Source organism: Pinus tabuliformis, chromosome 9, assembly GCF_031772625.1.
Source record: "Pinus tabuliformis cultivar Carrire ecotype Pingquan chromosome 9, CPIR1, whole genome shotgun sequence".
NCBI classification, from domain to species: domain Eukaryota; kingdom Viridiplantae; phylum Streptophyta; class Pinopsida; order Pinales; family Pinaceae; genus Pinus; species Pinus tabuliformis.
In genome coordinates, this window is record NC_142307.1 from 333034300 (window position 1) to 333052070 (window position 17771).

Here is a 17771-nt window from a genome sequence, read left to right on the forward strand (position 1 = left end):
ACAAGGCATTTGCCTTTCCTTCCACCCTTAGACCTGGACTTCCCATTGAAGTGATCTTTAGGTAGGCCATCAGAAGCTTCCACTGCGCCATTCTGATAATGTTCTCTGCTTCGACTTCACCCTCAGTGAATTTGAAGAGGGATGAGGAATCCATTGATCCTTTTGTCCTTTCCCAACTGTCTTCGGTGATTTCTCCTTCACTCTTGCTTGGGCTTTGTCTTCACCTCAGCTCTGATGCCATGTTAATTTTAGGTATGTTCTATGCTTAGAGCAATTTATCTCAATTTTCACAGTTAGCTCAATATCTTTTCCAGATTAGCAATCACATCAACATTAAAGTAAACTGCAAATAGAACATAAACATAAATCACAGAAGTCAAGCCAAGACAAGAGGACACAAGATGTGGCGCTAGCCAGGGACAAACCCCAATGTGGGGAAACCCTTGATCAATTCTTCTTATATATTCTTCAATAGTTCAACGTAGAGAGAAAGATAGAGATAGTACATTTACAACATAAGTCAACACTTTGACTTATCTAGATAAGAGCATAGATCATCTCTAAGAAGATGATACATGAGATCAATTGAAGACATGCTGCTTCAACTGATTCTCCAAGGTGACTCCTTCACCTATCAAGGCTATCATTGTGCTGCATCTCGTCATCATGCTGCACCTCATCACGCTGCACCATGCTGCACCCATCATCACAATGCTGGACCTTATGCTGCACTGTTGTCCCATTGTTTAGCACTGTTGTACCTTGTGCCACTGCTGCACCATGTTGTCACCCATGTGCTTGCTGCACCATTGCTGCTTTGTGTACTTGTTGCACCAAGTACCATACTCTGTCCCAATGTGCTTGCAGCACTATGCTTACTGCACCTTGTTGTTGTTGTTGTCCTATTGTGCCACTGCTGCACAATGTCATGGTTGTCCTAATCATTGTGCTGTCCCAACATGTTGCTCTCCTAACTCACAACATGTTGCTGTCCCAACATGCTGCTGTCCCATCATTGTGCTGTCCAATGAGTTTGCAGCACCATGAACCATTGCTGCTATGTACAACAACTACTGTCCCACTGTTGCTAGTTAGGGCATATTTGCCTGCTGTAATAACCCTTAATCAGCTACTAAAAACAACCCTTCCTGACTGTGGCTTACCCTTGGAGAAGTGGTGGCTCCCATCACTGCTGTTCTGGTCATAGACAACCCCCAATACACCTTCACGCTGCCTTGTTTTGGAGAGGCTAGGCTTGCGGCCTACCACAGACCTCCGTTGCCACCTACAACCCACTCAAACCACCATACATTGCCATCCAAACAGTTCGTAGGGCTGTGGCTTACCCACAATAGTCTACACTGCCCTTTACCAAGCGTTGGGCACCTAAGAACTACTACACGCAGGTTGCAACAACCTTTCCTCGTCTTGGCCCTTTAGGGAGTAATGACCTCCCTTACGACAAACTCGACCCTCCAAAAGATCATGAAACAGGCCTCTATAACCATGCTGTTCAGCTCTACTTTGCTGCGACTAAGACAGAGTTCCCTTGCCTCCAACTTAGGGCCATCTCCTTCTCAACATGACTGCGTCTTCTTGGATTAGGGCAGATTGTGGCTAGACATCCTTTAGGACTGCGACTAGGTCATTCTCCTCAGGACTATGGCTAGGGCATCCTCCTTAGGACTGCGTTTTCCTTGCCAGGGCATCATCTCTAGGGCAACTCCCTTAGTCTTCTTTTCTCCAACGTCTAGGGCTTCCACTCCTAGATTTCTCTTCCACTAAAACCCAAAACAAGTGGAGAGAAATCGAGATAGAAGTGTGTGTTGAAATGACTCTCAAGTCATCTCCTTTTATACTAAAACGTTGAGAACATGTGGGGTTTATTTGGTTGCTGACCGACCTTGACGAATTGTCTTATAACACAAATACATTCATAACTCCATGAATACTTATCGGAATCAGATGATCTTTAGATCAATCCTACACCTCTCGATGAGAGGGATCCAAGAAAAATATCATCTGCCATAAATAAGATGACCCACATGGAGTTTGGCCCTAGTTTCCAATTTTAACAGGTAATCTTAATGTGGATGATGGGTGACTCCTAAAGGTGGCACACTTGGTAGATCCTATAAGATCGTGATATATGGTGATCTATCTCTCTATGGAGTCGACTTGTGGTTGTCTCAGAGGGATCTTGAGCAAGTGCATCCAATGCCTACATATATAAGGGGGGCGAACGATAATGGGTTCTCGTAACTCCAAAAAGTGCTCTAGATAGAATGACATCCTCAAGCCCATGCTTGTTGCAAGAGTGAGATATAGGTGGCCTAAATGTACAATTTGTAGATATCCTCTCCAATTGCTTGATTTAGTACTTGTCTAGTCGGAAAGAGATGGCTTAGTGCATCAAGGGAGAATCTAAATGAGGGAAGGCAATTTGGAGAGAAGCCAAGACGTCTCTGAGAACCAACCTCATGCATGGCCTAAGGGATGATTTGAAGCAAGCGCCTTCGATTAACAAAGTGCAAGGTAGGGGTACTTGTTAATTTTTAGGTATGTTCTATGCTTAGAGAAATTTATTTCAATTTTCACAGTTACCTCAATATCTTTTCCAGATTAGCAATCACATCAGCATAATAGAAAATTGCAGGTAGAACATAAACATAAATCGCAGAGGACAAGCCAAGACAAGAGGACACAAGATGTGGCGCTAGCCAAGGACAAACCCCAATGTGGGGAAACCCTTGATTAATTCTTCTTATATGTTCTTCAATAGTTCAACAGAGAGAGAGAGAGTACATATGCAATAGAAGTCAACACTTTGACTTATCTAAGTAAGAGCATAGATCATCTCCAAGTAGATGATACATGAGGTAGCTGAACTCAGTTGAAAATATGCTGCTTCAACTGATTCTCCCAGGTGACTCTATCACCATGTTGCACCTATCATTGTGCTGCTCCTCATAATCATGCTGCACCATGCTGCACCCATCATCACTATGCTACATCTCATCATGCTTGACCAATCATGACTGTACCCATCAATGTACTGCATCATGTACCATTGCTGTCCCATGTGCTATTGCTGCACCATGTTGCCATACTGTCCCATGTGCTTGTTGCACCATGCTTGCAACCATGTGCTTGTTGCACCTTGCTTACCATATTGCTATCCCAATGTGCTTGCAGCACTATGCTTGCCACCATGTGCTTGCTGCACCTTGTTGTTGCTGTTGTCCCACTGTAACCTACAACAACCCAAAAATCATGCCCAAAACATACCTTGAACAACCTCAATAAACTGCGGCCTAGTCAAGGTAGATTGTTGCCTCCACATGTTGTTGTTCCCCCTAACACTTCCACATTGGCCTATTTTGGAGTGGCTAGGCCTGCGGCATACCACAGACCTCCGCTGCCACCTACAGCCCATTCAAAACACCTTACGTTGTCCTCTAAACTACTCGTAGGGCTTGCGGCTTACCCACAACAGCCTACACAACGTGTCACCATGAGTCAGACACCTAAGAACTCCTCCATGGAGGCTGTAACAGCCTTTCCTTGTCTCGGCCCTTTAGGGAGTAATCTCAGCCTCCCTTACAACAAACTCGGCCCTCCAAAAGATCATGAAACAAGCCTCTATAACCACGTTGTTCAGCTCTCCTTTGCTGCGGCTAAGACAAAGTTCCCTTACCTCTAACTTAGGGCCATCTCCTTCACAACATGACTATGTCTTCTTGGATTAGGGCAGATTGCGGCTAGATATCCTTTATGACTGCGGCTAGGTCATTCTCCTTAGGACCGCAGCTAGGGCATCCTCCTTAGGATTGCGGCTAGGGCATCCTTCTTAGGACTGCGTTTTCCTTGCTAGGACATCATCTCTAGGGTAGCTCCCTTAGTCTCCTCTCCTCTTGCGTTTAGGGCATCATCATCTAGATTTCTCTTGCCACTAAAACCCAGAACAAGTGGAGAGAAATCAAGAGTGAAGTGTGTGTAGAAATGACTATCAAGTCACCTCCTTTTATACTAAAACGTTGAGCACATGTGGGGGTTATTTGGTTGTTGGCCGACCTTGACGAATTGTCTTATAACACAAATAAATTCATAACTCCATGAATACTTATCGGAATCGGATGATCTTTAGATCAATTCTACACCTCTCGATGAGAGAGATCCAAGAAAAATATCAGCGGCCATAAATAAGATGACCCACATGGAGTTTGGCCCTAGTTGCCAATTTTAACAATACCTCTCTCCATTGATGGCATAGTCTTTGAGAGATCAGACTCTATGAAGGAAAAGACCAAGGGAAAATGACCTCGAGGTGGAAAGAGTGAACGCCAAACTTTGCCTGAATGATGGGCTATAGAGGCATCTACTTGCAGCAGATGATACACTTAGCTTAACATGTTCTTTGCTTAGGAAAGTTACTTTATTAATCCATTAGCCCATTATTATTCCATTAGATTTCCATTTGCGATCACATTAATCAACAGTAACTGATGAAAGAACAACAACCATAAATGCAGAGGACAAGCCAAGACAAGAGGACACCATGATTTAGGCTTAAAGCCAGGGCAAAACCCCACAAGGGGGAAAACCCATAGATCTTTTCTTCTTGATAATATCAAATGTTCAGAGAGAGAGAAATCCATAAGTACAATGATACATTAGTCAATGTCAATAGATTGACTTGCCATAGATGATCCCAATTCACTGTCCAAAAGTTAAAGTCACATCTGTAGAAGCTAACAACAATCAATACAGCATTCAACAATAGTCAAAGCTGTCCTAACCAGTCAGCAGTCAACGGTTAACAACCCAGTCAAATTAGCCAAATCTCTTCGGTCAAAGGAGAAAGAAGTTCGCTCTCTCCAGGTAGTCAAAATGCAGTCAACGTAGCCTTCAAAAGTCTGGTCAAAACTTGGTCAACAGTCTGCAGTCAAACCCGCTTCAGATGTGCGGTCAACTGTGTGGTCAACACAGGTCAAATGCCTCAATTTGCCCCGGTTCTTGTGCCCACAAGTGCGGCCTAGCTAGCAGAGTAATAATCCATCAAAATCGCAGTCAAACAATTGGTCAAAGTGCCTGGTTAATGCTGCTCTGTGTACTGGAAAAGTCAACTAAAAAACAATAGAAAATCACAGGAAATTTGTCCTCCAGAAGTTCGCACATGTGGGAGAGAGATAGCTGCCCAATGAAAGTTGAATCCATCATGAGAGGAAACAAAAAATCATGTCTGTGATGATGCCAAAATGGAGTGAACTCATCTTATATTTATACAAGTCAATGTGGGTCAAAGGTCATGTCTCTTGGGTTTCATGAGCCCACATGACTATGGGGCCGACCTTGACCAAAACCAACATTGTGGGCTTGACTTCAAATATACATTTTTGCTTGTCAGAATCCATTGTGCTTTAGGTCAAAATTGGTCTTCTCGAGAAGAGGAATCCAATGCCATCATCATCTCATACAAAGGAGATGTCTATAGTGGAATTTGACCTTAGTTGACCTTTTTTAACAACCTAAAAATGAGGTGCATCTTTGTCTTAGTTCTTAGATATTAAAAAAACTTCTCCAAATGGTAATCTTAATGTGGATGATGGGTGACTCCTAAAGGCGACACACTTGGCAGATCTTATCAGAGCGTGGTATATGGTGATCTATCTCTATATGGAGTCGACTTGTGGTTGTCCCAAAGGGATCCTGAGCCAATGCATCCAATGCCTACATATATAAGAGGGGCGAACGATAATTGGTTCTTGTAACTCTAGAAGGTGCCCTAAATAGAATGACATCTTCAAGCCCATGCTTGTTGCAAGGGTGAGATATAGGTGGCCTAAATGTACAATCTGTAGATATCCTCTCCAATTGCTTGATTTAGTACTTGTCTAGTCGGAAAGAGATGGCTTAGTGCATCAAGGGAGAATCTAAACAAGGGAAGGCAGTTTGGAGAGATAGTAATCTTTAGGAGAAGCCAAGACGTCTCGGAGAACTAACCTCATGCATGGCCTAAGGGAGGATCTGAAACAAGAGCCTTCGATTAGTAAAGTGCAAGGTAGGGGTACTCCTCTCCATCAATGGTAGAGTCTTTGAGAGTTCAAACTCTATGAAGGAAAAGACCAAGGGAAAATGACCTCGAGGTGGAAAGGGTGGATGCCAAACTTTGCCTGAATGATGGGCTATAGAAGCGGATGATGCACTTGAGAAGCAAGGTCTATACTCTTGCAATCCTATCTAGTTTGTCTATAACAAGCTTGGTCCCTAGATCTTGGCACCGTAAAGAACTATGGATTCAACAATTGCCTCCATTAGATAGGGTTTGGTTAAGATGTTCTGAAACTATCCTTAGAAGCACCCTCTCTAAATGAGGGCTAGGGAACCATACCTTTTATTGAACCAATGCTAGAGGCTCTGTTGCAAACCAAAAGGAGACCCAATGAAATGGAATGTAGGAACATACAAGCTTAGGGGAAATTTAGAAACTAGACTCAAAATAACTAGGGAAAGTTAACCTACTTACCCTAGGGTTTGAATCAAGGCTCTCAATTTTCAAAGATAGATTAAGGGAAGGAACTAACAAGCTACTTCCTCAAAGTCTTGAAAGAAAGGCTAGTTTAACAAGGATCATGAAACAAATGTTGCGTTAACATCCTTAATCCATGAATCATCATCCAGTAAAACATAAAACCAAGATAAAAGAAGTTAACCTACTTATTTTACCATGCATTCATCCAAGTTTCACAATAATCATCCATGAAAAAAGGTGAAACCCACATCAATAAGCTTCCCAATAAGTTGCTCAACTAGTTCTCCATAGCAAAGTAGAGAAAATAGTGCTAATCCAAGATATGTATACCTCTCAAATTGTGCAATGATCAAATAAGGTGTAGTGCTTCTCTATTTATATGAGGGAAACCGAGCACTAGCCTCATTTTAGCCTACAAGCCCTTAAAACATGAAAATCCATGATACATGGTGGATAACTCATCAAGCTGACCCCCAATATAGCCTTAAATGTGAAAATATCATGAGAAAATATGAAAATTGCCTTAGAAAAGCCACGTGTGAGTGTAGAGGCCTAAAACGGGTGACATCATCCTCAAAAGACATATCTTTCAATTAAGAGGTGCAATGAATGGTCCAAGTGTTGAATGGTGTTCTGATTGATATCAAAGTCAGTCTTTGAACAATTTTAATATATGCGAGTTGATTGCGTTATTTGGAAGTACTAATGGACAAGAAGCCTCTGAAGAGAGGAAAGGAAGCCCAAGTCTTGATGCCCCACACTTGTTGAGGCAAAAGGATGTGGAGGATAGTGATTTTGCTCGCAAGAACATCATCATCTGACATTACTTGTCATGCTGTTTCTAATGGTAGGTGGCATGCCACGTACCTCCCCATGGTTGAGGAGATATTCCTTCTCAAAATTGAAGCCCTGAAAGTGTGGTCAAGGTGCCCCGTATGAATGGCAAAGGCAGCCCTATGATTGGTCTAATCTTGGCATTAAAAATTCATAAAATTAAGTAATGACTATGTTGATTTTTGGGAACATATCATGAGTCTTAGCAGTTGCAAAAGGGTCTCCATCTCACCCTTTTTGTTGATCAAGTCAGCCCCTAAAAGGGATTTTTGAAAGGGGAGATCAAGTCGACCTCATTATGGGGCAGTTTTCTAAATAAAATTTGGAATTTTTAGAGTAGTTCGGTCCTCATTCGATGCCCCTCCTTCAAATATATATAGGGCACTCGGTTGCCCTCCAAAGGCAATCATTTTTTCATGCATTATCTTTATTTAATTGCTTTGAAATTGTTTGAGGCCAAGAAGAGTCACGCTGATCTGAAGGAGGCCGAGTTTTCAAGGGTTTTCTAGGCTTTATTGCTTTATCATTTTATGGTGTTTTTTCTGTTTAAAATTTGACAACTCAGGGATGAGATCCTTTCTTCACTGAGAGTGAGATTACCTTGATTTCTTTGATGATGATGGCAATTTTTCTTCTTGCTTCCTTTGGATGATGATTGCAGAATGTTAAAGCTTCCCAAGAATGCTTCAAGTGTAGAGTCCTTCTTTGAATGGAGATAGGGTCTTTTGAGGTCTTCTTCTTCTCCCAAGAGTTGCTTCCTTTAAGATGATGTGAGATGATATGATCTTTCTGATGGACAGTCCTCCTAGATGATCTCCTTGTACTCCGTCCTCGTGTATCCTTCAATTGGATGATCCTCAAGTTGCCTCTTGTTGTTGTTGTCACCTTAGCTTTGATGCCATCTTGAGAAATCTAGGGGTAGCTAGATTTAGCGATTTCTCTTACTTTGATAATTGCTTGTGATATACTTTTACTTAACTTGATGTTCTTGTTATTAACTTCTTCTTTCACTTGATTACATTCTTATCATCAAACAACTACCAAACAATGAAGATCAATGAGACAAGGCGACACAAAATGTAGGTTGCAAGCTAGGGTCAAAACCTCTCCTTTTGAGAGGAAAAACCCACAAGAATTCTTCTTTTCTTATAGAATCTTTAAATGACGAATTCCAAGACCTATGACCGTTGACAAAGACCCTTCCAAGACCAAGTCAATATCTTCTTTGATGAGCTTGCTTCTCATAAAGTCAACCCAAGTCAACCTGCTTCAAACTTCAGAATTCAACCTCTTCCTCAAAATTTTCTCTTGCTGCTTAAGGACTGCAATTCTCAGCCCGCCTGTACTTTCTGCAATTTCGCATGTGTGGGTAGATTGATAGTTGAGATGAACTTCTCTCTCCTTCACTTGATATACTTCCTCTTCCTTAAGATTTCAGTCTGCGAACTTGATTATGTTGGCACCAAATTTCGTCTTCCAAAGTTGACTGCAATGATGCCCTAACTTTTTGCACGCATGGGAGATGTAGCCCTAAACATAGTCCTAGAAATTTTGGTCATTCTCCTTTTATGTTGTCCTCCTTTTTTCGCTGGCTATATAAGGCTTCCTTTTTCCCTTGATTGAACTTGTTTTCTGCTTCAACGAACTTGGATGGATGTCTCTCAAAATGAGGTCAAGGTCTCCCTTATATATAGGCTTTTCAGGGGGTCGAATAGCCTTAATGAGGCCGACTTGTCCTTGCGTAGGCCGACTTGTTCCTTGCTTAGGCCAACTTGGTCTTGGAGGGAGTCTTTTGACTCTCTATGACTTACAAAAAATTTCTTTTACATGATACAATATGCCCAATAGGATCTTTACATATGACAATGACTTCTGTGACTCCTAGACTTTATGACAAAGCTCTAGAAGCACTTAATGGGTGCTTGACCTACAAATAAAATGATTTTTAGCATGAAACTTACGCTTCAAAATAATAATAATAAAATATCTTTTTCTCTTTACGTCAAATACATAAAATCATGATTACATTAGACATTATGAAGATCGAACCTAGTTACACATTTCAACAATTTTCACTTGATATTGAGAGGGTTTTTGTCAAGTGCTTTCATCACAACAACAATGGCCTCTTGAGGTGATTGCCTCACTTTCTCAACAACATTGCGAAGGTCGTTTTACCCATTCTAGAGAGAGAATATGACCTTGTTGATGCGGTGTTGCTTGTCAAGAGAAAAGCATTGGGCTACTTGATGACCCCACATGATGTTTGACACTTCGGGGTACCCCTAGGTGCTGAAACGTTGAGCCCATGAAGCTTGGTGTTGAAGATATTGATGATGTGCCTAGTGGACCCAAGATGCCCCTAGGTGGGCCTTGATACCGTTTGATTGGCATTACTTGTTCCAGAGCCCGAATGATGATGTTCATCCCTGTGATGACAGGGGAAGGCTTACACATCACTTTTGAGCCCTGATGCTTGAGTGAGAGAGCACCATGTCACCTTTTTTGCCCTCAGGAGGGTAATGTTGGGCACCATAGAGATGACGTCTTAGTATGGAGGCATGTCTATGATTTAGGAGCTACATCTTGCAGTATGGAGCACTCATTAGACCACACGACACTTATTTGTGGCATTTAGAGCTCATTTGGAGGATGGTGTCATGCTTGAGGATGTCTTTGTTCCACAGTGTGGGCATTTATGGCATTTTTGTTAAGTTTTTGAGCTATGAGGTTGGCCTGTAACCTCTATCCTGTGGAACACTTAAAAGTAAACTGGTCATTAGGACTTCTTTAGTTGTATTATTGTAGAAATGAGTGGGATAGGTTTCATATAAATAAAGACACCCCTCATTTCATTTGTTCATTCTTATACATTCATTTCTTTTCCTCTCCAAGAGAGCGCGAGCTAGTCTTTTTCGTTACTATGGGCAAGATGTGATCTCTTTGTGGTATGACTTTCTTTTGGAAGTGATTTTTTCAGGGAGACATTGTTTTGGGATTGACAGAGGTGTCCCTTGTGGAGAATTTTGTAAGTTTATTTTCTTGTCATTGATATTTCGTTACTATGGGCAAGATGTGATCTCTTTGTGGTATGACTTTCTTCTGGAAGTGATTTTTTCAGGGAGACATTGTTCTGGGATTGACAGAGGTGTCCCTTGTGAAGAATTTTGTAAGTTTATTTTCTTGTCATTGATATTTTCTCCCCTCACAAAAATAATAGTTAGGGTTTTAAAAGTGGATGGCCTAGGCATCCTCCTTATTCCATCAAGGTCCTTCCCTTGAATGCATACCCTAAAAACTCCATTAAACCCTAGTAGAATAAGGAACTGATTGTTAGTGTGTTGATCATTCATAAAATTCAAACTAAAATTTCTCTTTTTTCTCTCTCCTAGTCGGCTGGGGCAGCTGCTAGGGTTTCTTGGGCAGATTTATGTCTAAAAGTGAAGTTTGAGTGGAAATTTGTAGCTCTCAATTTAGGATTTGCATCTACAAATGGTTTAAAGGCAAAATCTAGCATAGTGCATGGCTTATACCTCCTAAATAGGGTTGACGTCACTCTCTTTTTTGCTGTTAATGCATATCCAATAGACAGAAAAAGTTTCCCTAGTCTAACCCTAGCCCCTATAGGAAATTTGGAAGATCGTAACCCTTTATTGTTGAATGTCATTCCAAGATCTTTTCTTGGGCTGTTATATGACATTGAATGCCTCATCACTGCATATTTTCCAAGCCCTAACTTATCGCAGCCTATTTCATGGTCTAGGCATAACGTATTTGAAACCTAGTATGGAACACCTGTTAGTTTTTGTAGCATCCGACGTGTTCTAGACACGAAACTTTGTGGAGAGGCTAGAATGAACGAGTTCTCCAAAACCCAGAAATCGTTTCTGGAAATTCCACGCAAAAGTGTCTCAATTAGATTATTAACCAATTTTTAATTATTTGCTAAGTCTAAACTTAGGGAATATGGTTAATTAATCAATTTTAATTGAGATGTGGTGAGAATCATTTAGAAACTCACACAGATCGACAGGGAATTAATCTGGGCCATCGATTATGTTTTAATCTTGGCTGTTTGTGCTCCAACATAAGATTATAAGAAGTCGATGGGTAGATGGAGAATACACTAGTGTAGATACTCAGTTGCCCAGGCAGATCGATTTCATCAGTGGTTGAAGTTCAACAAGAGAAGATAGAGCTAGAGGGTGAGTTGTAGGGGGAGAGAGGTCATCAACAATCGTTAGAGAGTGCAGGGTAAATTCTGGAAGGGCCAGCGTGAGAGAGGACGTAGTTCATTAGGGCACTGCGGAGAAGATGATGTAGTGAGACCAGTGTAAGGGTAGAGGGTCTGTTTCGAGGTCAGAGAATCATTGTGGAGAGTGAGAAATTTAATGCTAAATTTATCTCAGTGTTTCTTTCTCTATTTTTGTTGTTTGATATCTTGTACATGAATTACTGCTGAAGAATAATAAAGAAACCCTCATTTGCTGCACCGGTTTTCCCACATTGGGTTTTTCCGAGGACGATTGTCCAAAAATAACTGTGTTAATGTGTTTATATGTGTGCTAGCATTTCTCTAATTTTCCTTGCATTTATTTCTCCTCAGATTTAATTTGTGAAGGCTACAGTGTATTTATTTCGATATTTGCCGTAAGAAACTGCAAATAATTTGTTTAATTTATTTAACAAATAGAAGAGATAACATCAGTTATTATAGTAGGATTCTAGACTTTGGATTTTTCACATGGTATCAGAGCACACATCGTAAGCCGGAGAGCTCAGTAGCAAAAGGGAAGAGAATTTTGAATCTCTGCAGAGGCAGCAGTTCGAAACCCTCTAGAGGCAACGCAGTCCCTTGGTGCCAAGGGGGTTAGTTTTTGAGGAAAAACTATTTCTTTGAGAGTCAACAAAGAATAAAATTTTCCAGACCGAAGATTACCAGAGGCAGAGGGAGTTGCAACAGTTTCCTTGCAGAGCAAATTTCCAGCTAGGACGTAGTGTTTTGCAGCAGCAAAATCAACGTTGAAAAGGAAAGGAGAAATAGCACAGAAAAGTCATGGATAGAATCAACAACCAGGAAGCCTCAGAATTGTCTTCCAGATTGGAAGATGAATTTGCGTGCTTGTTAGGTTCAACATCATCTGGTATCTGGTATATTGATAGTGGAGCTTCATCTCATATGACGGGAGTTAGAGAATATTTCTCTAGCTATCAAGAGGAGCATATGGACTTCCAGATCACTATGGGGAACAAAACTAAGGTACTCCAGTAGGGAGAGGCACCATAGAGTTTCAAATTGAAACAGGGACCAACACCAATGCTACTAATGTATTACATGTGCCAAGATTGGGTATGAACCTAATTTTAGTGTCCCAATTGTAGGACAAGGGGTACGATGTACACTTTGTGGGGAAGAAAGTGTATGTCAAACACTCTAGCTGGAAGAAGGTGAGACAAATTGGAGCTAGAAGCAACAGGTTATACAGGTTGCAGATCGATTCTCCAATTGCACTAATATGCAAGGACAATATCAGCGGGAAGGAGCTATGGTACAGGAGAATGGGACATTTACACCATGGAGCACTTAGGATGCTCAAAGAAATTGTGACGGGTCTTCCAGTTCTCAGTACTAAGCATGACGACGTTTGTAGAGGTTGTGTACTTGGGAAGTACGCTAAGGCAACATTTCCCAGAAGTGATAACAGAGCAAAAGGCGTGTTGGGATTGATACACTCAGATATTTGTGGCCCTATGTCCACCAAAGCTCTTAGTGGAAGTGAATATTTTGTCACATTTATTGATGACCATTCTAGGAAGACCTGGATCTATTTTCTAAAGACCAAAGATGAGGTCTTTGATCGGTTCAAAGAGTTCAAGGCACTCGTAGAGAACACGACAGGGAAAAAGATCCAGGTGTTGTGTTCAGATAACGGTGGAGAATACATTGATAAAGACTTCACAAGTTTTTGTGCACAGGAGGGCATCAAAAGAGAATGGACAACTCCATACAACCCTCAGCAGAACGAAGTAGCGGAGCAAAAGAACAAAACAATAGTTGGGGTTGCAAAGGCTATGTTATATGACCAGGATTTGCCTAGATTTCTATGGGCTGAGGCATGTAACACAACAGTGTACATTCAAAACAGAACACCTCATAGAGCATTGGGGAAGAAAACGCCTGGAGTCTTCACAGGGAAGAAGCCTGAAATAAGTCATTTGAGGATCTTTGGGAGTGTGGCTTACTGTCACATCCTAGATGAAAAACAGAGTAAGTTAGATCAGATTGCAGAGAAGGGGTTCCTTGTAGGATATAGCGAAACCTCAAAGGCATACAAGATCTACATTCCTAGTAGTAGGAAGATTGTAGTAAGGCGAGATGCAAAGTTCATGGAAGACAGAGCTTTCAGAAAATCTCGAGAGATGCCTACAGGAGATCGGTCAGCAGAAGTTCTGTTAGTTCAGCAGCAAGGACAACAAGTTGGACAAGCAGGACGACAGTTGCAGCGATCAGGTACAGAGACCAGTACCAACATCTCCTCAGGAGTAGGAGATTTAGGAAGTTCTCAGCAAACAGAGCAACAAGGAACAGGAGGACGAATTGACTGAACCTCCCACCAGCAGTGGTAGAGCCAGTAGGGAAGTGTGCTAGAGCTGGAGAGACACAGAGGAGTTTGTCGGAGCTCCCAGGTCAGACAAAAGAAAACGCAGACAACCTGACGAATATCAAGGCTTGGTAGCTCAGGTTGCAGAACCTTCCAGTTTTCAGGAAGCCACACAACATCAGGTGTGGGTGGATGCCATGGTAGAAGAATACAACTCTATCATGACAAATGATGTTTGGGAGGTAGTGCCTCGTCCAAAAGACAGATCAGTTGTAGGTTCCAGATGGATCTACAAGATCAAGTACGCTGCAGATGGCAGTGTGGAGAAGTACAAGGCTAGATTCGTGGCAAAGGGGTATGCACAGAAGGAAGGAATAGACTATGAGGAGACCTTCGCCCCAGTTGCCAGATATACCTCTATCAGATCTGTCATATCCCTAGCAGCACAAATGGGATGGGAAATTCACCAAATGGACGTCAAGACAACATTCTTGAATGGGGTGATAGAAGAAGAGGTATACATAGAGCAACTTGAAGGCTTCGAAACTCATGAGAAACACACTCATGTATGCAGATTGAAGAAAGCCCTATATGGGCTCAAGCAGGCACCCAGGGCATGGTACGGTCGAATTGACAGTTACTTGTAGCAGTTGGGATTCATCAAGAGTGATGCAGATCCCAATCTCTACTATCTGATGGTGGAGAATGAGCCTCTCATTCTGGTTTTATATGTAGATGATCTGTTTTTGACGAGATCATCGAGGCTCATAAAGGACTACAAAAGGAACCTTGCAACATAATTCGACATGAAGGATATGGGGTTGATGCACTATTTTCTAGGATTGGAAGTATGACAGAGGAATGGGGAGCTCTTCCTTGGGCAAGGGCGATCTGCTATAGAAATTCTGAAGATTCAAAATGCAAGATTGCAGACCGATGGTAACACAATGATTACCAATTGGAAGAAAATAGATGCATCAGGGGACAAGGAAGTCGACCCCACCTTGTATAGATAGCTAATTGGGTCACTCATGTATTTGGTCAACACTAGGCCAAACATTTGCTTCGCTGTCAATACCCTTAGCTAGTTCATGGTGGAACTGAAGAGGGTATATTGGGTAGCAGCTAGGCACAACTTAGGTATGTGTGTGGAAAAATCAGGATCGGGTTCAAATATACTCGAGGAGATGACATCAGATTGAGCAGATTCACAAATGCTGATTGGGCAGGTAGTTCAGTGGACAGGTTAAGTACCTTCGTGTATTGCTTCAGCATTGGATCAATGCTGATCTCTTGGTGTAGTAGAAAGCAGAAGTCAGTAGCACTGAGCTCAGCAGAAATAGAATATATGGCGGCCAGCACGACTACGTGCGAAGCCATATGGGTTAGGAAATTGCTAGTGAGTTTGTTCAGGAAGAAAATGGGAGCGACCGGTGTTTACTGTGATAATCATAGTTGCATAAAACTATATGAGAATCCAGTATTTCATGATAGGTCGAAGCACATTGATATCATATGTCATTTCATCAGAGATTGTGTTCAACGTGGGGCAATCCAATTGCAGTATGTCCCCACAGGTGATCAGGTACAAACATACTCATAAAAGCTCTAGGGAGAACTAAGTTCATCCAGTTCAGAGAATAGATGGGTATGGTGGAGAATCCATTTCACTAGCAGAACTAATGGATTTCCAACAGCAACAGTTGAGAGGGAGTTGCAGTGCAGATGCAGTGGTTGACAACAGTTCAGCAGCAACACAGATGCAAGACATATTAGAGTTGCGCAGTAGTTGGTGGACAACAACAGCGAAACATTAGCAACATGACAGGAGATGATGCAAAGACAGGGTGTTGCTACAGGGGGTAGCAACACTAGAACACTTTCCTCGCTAAGAGGGAGTGTTAGTTTTTGTAGCATCGAACGTGTTCTAGCCACGAAACTTTGTGGAGAGGCTAGAATGAATGAGTTCTGCAAAACCCATAAATCGTTTTTGGAAGTTCTACCCAAAAGTGTTTCTATTAGATTATTAACCAATTTTTAATTATTTCCTAAGTCTAAACTTAGGGAATATGGTTAATTAATCAATATTAATTGAGATGTGGTGAGAATCATCTAGAAACTCACACGGATCGACAGGGAATTAATCTGGGCCATCGATTATGTTTTAATCTTGGCCGTTGGTGCTCCAACAGAAGATTATAAGAAGAAGTCGATGGGTAGATGGAGAATACACCAGTGCAGATACTCAGTTGCCCAGGCAGATCGATTTTCTCAGTGGCTGAAGTTCAGCAAGAGAAGATAGAGCCAGAGGGTGAGTTGCAGGGGAGAGAGAGGGCATCAACAGTAGTCCGAGAGTGCAGGATAAATTCTGGAAGGGCTAGCGTGAGAGAGGACGCAGTTCATCAGGGCACTGCATAGTCACTGTGTAGAGGATGACGCGGTGAGATCAACGTAAGGGCAGAGGGTCCATTTCGGGGTTAGAGAATCGTTGTGGAGAGTGAGAAATTTAATGCTAAATTTATCTCAGTGTTTCTTTCTCTATTTTTGCTGTCCGATATCTTGTACATGAATTATTGCTGAAGAATAATAAAGAAACCCTCATTTGCCGCACCGGTTTTCCCACATTGGGTTTTCCGGGGACGATTGTCCAAAAATAATTGTGTTAAAACTTAATGTGCTTATATGTGTGCTAGCATTTCTATAATTTTCCTTGCATTTTTTTCCGCAGTATTTAATTTGTGAAGGCTGCAGTGTGTATTTATTTCGATATTTTCTGTAAGAAACTGCAAATAATTTGTTTAATTTATTTAACAAATAGAAGAGATAATATCAGTTATTGCAGTAGGATTTCAGACTTCGGAATTTTCACAACACCTAGGCCATCTCAGGTCTTGCCGATTTACTATCTAATAATAGACCTTTATTTATCAACTTGAGCCATAGCATTAGAACATCTTTCTAGATGATTTAGGGAAGCCTCCCTTGTGATTTGAATCCATTAAAGAGCAGGAGAAAGGTTGCTGAGGTGACACTGACCACACATCTGACCCATGAGGATTATTCGACTCGAATACGTAAACTACTTTTTTTAATGAAAGCAGTTTTTTATTTTCTCTTGAAATAAAAGGTTGCTAAGGTGACTGGCAACCCTTTCTCTTGTTGCCATAAGGTCTGGCCCCGCCCAGTGAGACTTTGCACTGGGCCTGCTAGATTTTGCAGCAACATGAATCGATCTGATTGTAATAAGTACTTGACAAGTTGTTTAAAGAATGGAAATTGCAATTAATGGACATTCATGTAAATTAATGGTTAAGTCTTCAGGTGTAAAAGTTGTTCATGTCATAAATAATAGTAAAAATCAATAAATCAGCAGTGAGTGTCTGATGTAAAAGGCAAGCACTGGAATCTGTAAATTGATAAATGAACTAAACATTGTAGCCAAATGTATCTGTGCCAGTAGGCTTGCTATCATGTAACTGCATGCATGTGAGATACAATTGTTTTATGTGTGTGCATGAACTGCTTGGACTTGGGAATGTTTTAGAAATCTAACATTTTTTAGAAGCATTCTGAAACAAATTTGCATGGTAGAAAAATCATAATCGTGGTCTTTCATCAGGTATATCTATGATACTCTGCATGCCGCCATTTGTGTTTATAACAGACTCTAAGCAGACAAGCCAGTGTATACCTAATCTTCCAGTGTGCTTTTCTCTTCCCAGAAACGCATAATTCTGAATAGACTTTGAAACTCACTGTGTTCCCTGACATATAGCACCTGGTGACCATTAGTGGCCTCATTT

At 41.4% G+C, this 17771-nt stretch overlaps 1 protein-coding gene across 1 annotated transcript in view; it reads left to right on the plus strand.

The window, feature by feature from the left end:
* The window catches only part of LOC149148561 (uncharacterized), a 147115-nt gene that overhangs the window by 37191 nt on the left and 92153 nt on the right, over positions 1-17771 (plus strand). The gene's annotated exons all lie outside the window — the stretch shown is intronic.